Source organism: Zalophus californianus, chromosome 4 (genome assembly GCF_009762305.2).
Source record: "Zalophus californianus isolate mZalCal1 chromosome 4, mZalCal1.pri.v2, whole genome shotgun sequence".
Classification (NCBI taxonomy): domain Eukaryota; kingdom Metazoa; phylum Chordata; class Mammalia; order Carnivora; family Otariidae; genus Zalophus; species Zalophus californianus.
In genome coordinates, this window is record NC_045598.1 from 112,441,446 (window position 1) to 112,447,854 (window position 6,409).

Genomic DNA, 6,409 nt, shown 5'->3' on the forward strand with positions numbered 1-6,409 from the left:
ATGTATGTATTTTAAAAGGATCATGAATTCAAGAATATTTTTTTTAATTTTTAAGATTAATTGCAGTTTAAATATGAAAATATCAACTTTCCAGAATACAGTCCTGTATGTTTTGATAAGTGGATATGATTGTGCACTACTACTAAGATAAAAATATAGCACAGTTCAATCTTACCAAAAATGCCCCAGTGCCACTTTGTAGACAACCTCTTCTAACCCCAACCCCTGTAAACTATCAATCTGTCCCCATACCTTTCCCTTTTCAAAATTGAAATGTATAGTATGTCATCTTTTGAGATTATTCCCTCTCTTTTATGAGATCACTTCTCTGCAAAAAGTCTTTTTGTGTATGTTCTCCTTCAAGAGGATACCAATCTTGATCCCGTTCATTGTGTCCACAAAGGTTCTCTAATCATCTTTGTCCTTTATCCACTGGATCCCACCTATCTTCTGTCAGAGGCACTGCTAACCAGCATTAGAGTCTTCTAGGCAGGAAACAGGTATTACTTCTTACATGAGCAAGTATGGAGAGAAGGGAGGAAACATACTGTTATGATGTGAATTCCACTTAAGGAAAATACAACTATATATATATATATATTTTTTTTAATTTAAGAGTTTCCATGAGTTTACTTTAAAAAAAAAGATTTTTTTATTTTTTTGAGAGAGAGAGAGCAAGCATGAGCTCAAGGGGCAGAGGGAGAGGGAGAGAGAACCTGGAGCAAGATTCATGCTAGGCACAGAGCCTGACACAGGGCTCGATTCCACAACCCTGAGATCATGATCTGAGCCAAAACTGAGTCTGATGCTCAACCCACTGAGCCACCCAGATGGCCGAGCCTGAGTTTGCTTTTATGTGAACGCAAGTTTTTAAATTGAGTAAATATTAAGAAGGTTAATTGCCATGTCGTGTGGCAAGAGTATGTTCAATTTTGTAAGAAATCACTAAAATTTCTTCCAAAATGACTATACAATTTGCATTCTCACCAGTAGTAAATGTGAATACCTTTTGCTCCACATCTTCACCAGCATTTTGACCATTCTAATAGTGGTATCCTTATTTAACCATAAGCAGAATAAGAGTCTTAGTTCTCAGTGTCCAGTAGCTCTTATTCTTCCCAACTGTTTCAACTTGAAATTCATCATCTTTGTATTTGTTTGTTAGAGCTGTTGTAACAAAGTACCACAAACTGAGTGGCATAAACAGCAGAAGTCTACTAGCTTGCAGGTCTGGAAGCTAGAAATAGGAGATCAAGGTGTCAGTAGGACCATGCACCCGGTGAAGGCACTAAGGAAAGATCTGTTCCGGGTTTCTCTCCTAGTGCCTGATAGTTCCTTGATAGCATAATTGCAATCCTCACATGGTATTCTCCTTGTGTGTGTGTGTGTGTGTGTGTGTGTGTGTGTGTGTGTGTGTGTCCTTTTTTATAAGAACATCAGTCAAATTGGATTAAGGGTCTGCCATACTCTAGTATAACCTCATCTCAACTCACTAAATCTGCAATGACCCTATTTCCAAACACAGTCACATTCTAATATCTGAGGGTTAGGATTTTAACCTACTAATTTTGAGGAAAACACATTTCAACACATAACAGTCTTTTAGATGGTAGTTTAAATGCCCCTTACAATGAGAAGCTTTTTTCCTTTTCTTCATCAAAAAAGCTGAATTCTTTCTGCCATGTACTTTTAGCACTTGACCACTTTTATTGCTATGGTTTAATTTACTATTTTCCTTACCAAACTTTAATTTTTATGAAGGCAGAGGTTATGTCCATTTTGCTTACCTTTGAATATTTACCACCTAGCATCATGTTTGGAAGATGGAGGTACTTAATGAAAGGTGTTATTGTTGAGGGTTTTAATAAAAACAATAACTAAACTGAGGTTTTTGTCCAGAATCAAAGTGGATGGCATTATGAAACTGACTACATTATGCTATTTTAGTGATTATCTTGACATAATATCTTGTTTTTCTAAGAAAATAGTTGGAGAGTTTGCTCTTATAAGAAACTGTTAATCATATAAATAATATCTGACAAATAAGAAAACAGGAGTTGATATTCCTTTGTACTTTGTAAATTTTCTAGGTCTGATGTTTCTTGTTTTGCATTATCATTTTATTAAAAACATCTTGTACTTATATATGTGTGTGTATGTGCATATATATATTTTAGTAATCTATAAATAGTAATCTATAATAGTGACCAAGTCTAGTAATACATAAATACATTTTAAAAATTGTCAAATTTTAAACTGAGTAGTACGTATGTCCACAGAACAGTTACATTATTTAGAGAGACTTTTTCTAAAAGCAAATATGAAAGAAAATTTCAAAAGTAAGGTATTGTAAACCTTGAAAAACATATATAGATATAGTATTATACAGTGGAACTCAATTTACCAATTCTGTGAAATGCTCTCAGAAAGATAAAATAATCAAGATGCATCTAGAGAAGATAAGGATTCTGCTATTCAGCAGTAACAAGTTAGTTTCTTAAGAATAGTCAGGATGAAAGAAACTACTTCAACTCTTCTTTTCTTGAGTTACTGATTTTGTTCAATAAATGAGATAAGTGAAACCAAAGAATCAAAGTCAAGTAACCATGAATATGTTATGTTGACATTTCTAAATGACTTTGAATTTGCAGTAATGGGATTTGCAGATCTGCTTTATGACAGTTCCCACAAAATGATTATGTGGAACAAAATTATGTCATTCCAAAAAATGATTGTGTCGCCATGGTCACTCCTGTCAGGAACACTCTATCTTATCTCCTATAAACCAAGCACTTTCAGTTTCATGATTGTTATGTTCTAAAACTCTAGTGTCTTGTAATTATGTATAACTTACTTTATTCTTTCCCATAAAAAATGTTGCAAATGATGATCAGCTACCGTCTTTTTTATTAAAGATTTTATTTATTTATTTGAGAGAGAGAGAATGAGAGACAGAGAACATGAGAGGGAAGAGGGTCAGAGGGAGAAGCAGACCCCCTGCTGAGCAGGGAGCCCCTTGTGGGACTTGATCCCGGGACTCTAGGATCATGGCCTGAGCCAAAGGCAGTCGCTTAACCAACTGAGCCACCCAGGCGCCTGATCAGCTACCGTCTTAAAATAATTTATTGAAAAAATAATTTATTGATGTGAAATTTACATAACATAAAATTAAGTATTTTAAAGTAAACAATTCAGTGACATTGAGTATATTCACAGGCTTGTGCTACCACCGCTTCTATTTAGTTTCAACATTTCCATCATTCCAGAATGATATCATTATCCAGTAGGCAATTTCTCCCCATTCTTCTTTTCCCCCAGACCCTCACAACCATCTATCTATATGCGTTTTGCCTTCATGGATTTATCTATTCTGGATATTGCATATAAGTGGAATGATACAATATGTGACCTTTGTGTCTGACTCCTTTCACTCAGCAGAATGTGTTCTGGGTTCATCTATGTTGTGTGAAACAGTTCTTCATTCCTTTTTATGGTTGAATATCCAACTACTCTGATAACATACAAAAGGAAGGTAATAATTCTGCTTATTTGAGTTCCAAGTCCCACTGAGAAAAGTCAATAATGATGGGATTAAAAGAAACAAAAAAGGATCTAAGTCCATTATTGGATTCAGAATGACCTCTATAAAATATTCAAATGAACACAATTTGTCTTTGAAAGTGGGCCATCTTTTCTCCTGCACCTCATTGCATGTTTTCTGCATAATGTGAATAATTTATGTAGTTCTCTAATGCTCCTCCTTAAACCTTCCTGGCTTAGTATTTCCTAACATGCTCCAAAATACAGATATTCTTATCTGTACTTTATCAAAATTCATATTCCCTAAATTTCATTAAGGTAAGCTAAGAGAAATATGGAGAATAAAATCAGAATGAATTCAAACTGATGGATATTAATGACAATAGATAACACTTTTATAGCATTTATTATGTGTTCAACCTGCTTCTAAGTTGTTTACATATACTAACTCATTTAATCCTCATGACAACCTTAACATTATTCTTATTTTATGGGTAAGAACATGGAGTTTAAACAGATTTCCCTAAATCCTCTAGCAAGTTACAAAAACAGGAAAAATGAATAAAACATTGCTTGTATTCAAGTACTTGTATGATGTACTTAAATGGAATTTCAGTCCCAGTAATTAACTAAAAGTTGGGGGTATTAAAAAAGTGGGTAAGCTTTTTATTTGTTTGTTTTTTATTTATAATCAGACATGGGAGCAACAATGTTCTCAGTTATTGGATGTTGGGCCTTGTGGATTGCTCTGAGGTGTTGTTTGACTTCAGAATGTGCTTTGTTAGGGATGACTTAGGTCTCAAATTCATGAGATTACAACCAGTGTTCTCACAGTACAATCTATGGCAATGAAAGTAGAAACAGGATCATCCCTTCAGTGATAGATGCTCTTTATAAATTGAGACTATATTACACAGAGCCTGTGTAATATGATGGGAGGTGCTATAGCAGCAGGACTTCCACTGACATGGGCCTGATCTCTACAACTCATTTGTGCAACTCCAGTTCCCTTTGTGCCAAGACCACTTCTTTCCAACTTCTCTAAACTTCTTTTAGATAGCTTTGTTCTATGTTTCTTCCTGCTCGGAATCCTTTAACCTAGGGTGCCTACACCTGGAACTCATTCACTAATTTACATACATAACTTCTACTCACTCCAGGTGTCATTTTAAAAGTCATTTTTTTTCAAGGAAACTTTCCTTGATACCACTCCTTTCCATCACCATAATTAAGACTTCTGAGTTACATTTCATTATCTTCTTTTTGTATAAAAGGAAACTGAGAAAAATTTCCTATTCATTTTCACAAGTTTAAGCAAAGGGTGATTAAAATAGGCCAAAAGCAAGTTTCTTGGCCACATAAAACATGGAGAGAAAAATGCACACTGGCTAGGAAACTTAGGACCTGAGAAAGGGAATGACAGTAAAATATGAGTTTTCTTATTGACTCTGTGTCTCAGGCTGGCTAATGGAGAAATCAGCAACCCAGAACACCAATGAGCACAAATTAGAAAAGGCTTCAAGGAAAGCATGTTCACTTTAGCTATATGACCTGGTAGGGGAAAAACTAGCAAGACAGAAGACATTTGGACAGCAAAAATCATTAACAAATGTAAAGATAGCATGCTAAAACTTACAAAAGCTGAAAAAAAAAGAGAAAACAGACTGAAAACAAATGAGCAGGGCCTCAGGGATCTGTGGGCTTAAAGCAAAAAAACCTAACATTTTTGTCATGGGAATCCCAGAAGGAAAGGAAAACCTAGTTGGAGTTAAAAAAAAAAAAGTATTTGACGAACTAATGGCTGAAAACTGCCCAAATTTGTAAAATATATATATATTCATATAGATTCAAGTATGTGAGTGAAGCTCAAACAGGATAAAGTCAAAGAAATCCATTTCAAAATATATCTCAGTCAAACTATATCAAAGTGAAAACATGTATATCATTAAATTAAAGGCAAAGAAAATGAAAGCAAAAAGAGAGAAAAGACCCTTCTTTACCTATATGGGGGATAAAAAATAAACAACTAAGATGATAGATTTCACTTCTGAAATCACAGCAGCCAGAAAAATGTAGCACAATACTTTCCATGTATTGGAAGAAATGGATTATCAACCTACAATATTATCTCCAGTAAAAATATCCTTCAAAAATAAGGGAGAGGGGTGCCTGGGTGGCTCAGCTGGTTGAGCATCTGCCTTTGGCTCAGGTCATGATCCCAGGGTCCTGGGATCGAGCCCCACATCGGGCTCCCTGCTCTGCGGGGAGCCTACTTCTCCCTCTCCCACTCCCCCTGCTTGTGTTCCCTCTCTCGCTGTGTCTCTCTCTGTCAAATAAATAAATAAAATCTTTAAAAAAAAAATAAGGGAGAAAGCTTGTTTGGGAAACTGAGAGCTGCCTGGAATGGCTCCTCCCTTTCCTGCCCAGGCAAGAGTGTTGGGACATAGCCCTACCCTCTGCGGCTCTTTACCCACTGACCAGAAGTGCAGATAAAAGCACCTGAAAGTTGTGCTGCCCAGTGGTGCTCAAGCCAAGAGAAAGACAGGTAGAATTCATAGCTTGCAGGGCAAAGGCAGGGGCTTTGTTTGCAAGGAAACTTGATGTACAAATTGAATTAATACAAAAAACAAAGAGTTTTGCCAGTTTTAGAGCTGTTTCTACCGCTGTGCTCAAGAAAAGATTCTAATTCATAGTTATGCTCATCACTCACTACAGCTTTCAGCTTGTCTGACCAGGGAACCTAACCAGAGCAAACAGGAAAATGTAAAGCTCATTCAATGACCTTATGTACAGTGGCACTTGAACACAGAGTAAAGCCTCTCTGTGACTATGGCTTCCTTCATCTGAAAAATAAGTGGCCTCACTTAAC